The following is a 1,590-nucleotide window of genomic DNA, read 5'->3' on the forward strand; positions in this document are numbered from 1 at the left end:
CACCCCATCTCCCAAAAAAAGAGAGAGATAGAGAGCGAGAAGAGAAACCGAGAAATTTTACTTTGTTCTATTGTATTTGTAACTTGAACCGACACAACAAAAAACCCAAGAGCTTTGTTTGGTTTGTGTTTCGTTTTTTCTTTTTAGAATTTTGTTTAAAAAAGAGAAGATACCGATTAATAAGAGTAAAAATTATCTCTTTACAAACAAAAAAGGAGGCGTTCAACGCTTATATTAGTTAACATTCAATCTTTTCGTTCACCTGAGGGAATCAACTGGAAATTGGACGGATCATTTATGTAGCGCATTAAACGAAAAATAACTTGTTTTTGTTTTTAGGTAATTTATATAGAATTGTTTTCATATAAAGTTGATGGTTAAGATGATCATTTAGTTAAATTTACCCCACACAAGAAAATCGCTATTTGCTTATTTTCTAAGGTCTAACCTTTTGCTCCCCTACCAAAAAGGGGCACAAAACCGCTTTGCACCACGATAGACTACTTAAGATTTAATTTAAAAGGCACTATTTAGTTTCACAAGCCTTTGTCATTGAAAGTCAACTAAGCAGGGCCTAAGGCCCCTGCGAATCCGTAAATCTGAGGAGCATGTTGCCACTTGCAACATGATATTTTTTTAACAATTTTATTTGAAGACAACTGCATATAAATTTTAATTTTAATTTTAAAGCTTAATTTTAATGCACTAATAATGTAAAACATTTTATATAATTGTGCAAGCACATTTGTTCTTTTGGATGATCATTCATCCAGTCAATAAAAATAATAGTATTTTTTGATAATATGACTTTACGTGATTAGATGTACATGTAAAGCTACTTTACATTAACAGTACATCAAAATTAAATTTTTAATTTTATTCTTTAGTCATCAAGATAAAGACATGTTTATTTCAATTTTTCGGGTTAACAGATTTTTGTTTGTTATATTAGGAAAGATTCCAATCCAATACCTCTCTATAAGAAGATAGAGGACAAAGATTATATGCATTATAGTTCATTGGTTTTTTGAGTCCAGAGATAAACATGTTAAATAAGAAAATAAATTCTAGTAATTTTGAGCTTAGTTAATAGTTTATTATTTTGCTAATTTACAACAGTAATTTACTTTTAGGGGTTTTTAAATAAATAAAATAAGTATATTTATTTTTAATAAAATTTCTTTAGGTTTACCATATATTATTCATGAATGATTAAATTAGAGACTTATATTTAGGATTTAGGATCAAATTATTTTAATCATTAGGAACTTAATTATAGTTAAGTTACGGATTATTGTAATTTGGATTAGATAGTTAGATTCTTTAGAGTTTAAATATATTTTAAGTCTATTTCATATAGATTATTATGTATGTAGTAGGACGATATAGATTATTATGTATGTAGTAGGACGAGTGCGTTCAAATGAGGCCATATAGAAAAAAAAGTTTGATTGTTGGGATCCCATTATCACTGCAAATGAGATATAATTTGGTTGGTTGTGTAAATAGATAAACACAAATAAGTTTCGTACACTATGCAAATAAGATAACAAACAAAATGCAAAAACATAAATATGTCAAGAAATGCAT

The sequence above is a fragment of the Arachis ipaensis genome, chromosome B10 (assembly GCF_000816755.2).
Source record: "Arachis ipaensis cultivar K30076 chromosome B10, Araip1.1, whole genome shotgun sequence".
NCBI classification, from domain to species: Eukaryota; Viridiplantae; Streptophyta; class Magnoliopsida; order Fabales; family Fabaceae; genus Arachis; species Arachis ipaensis.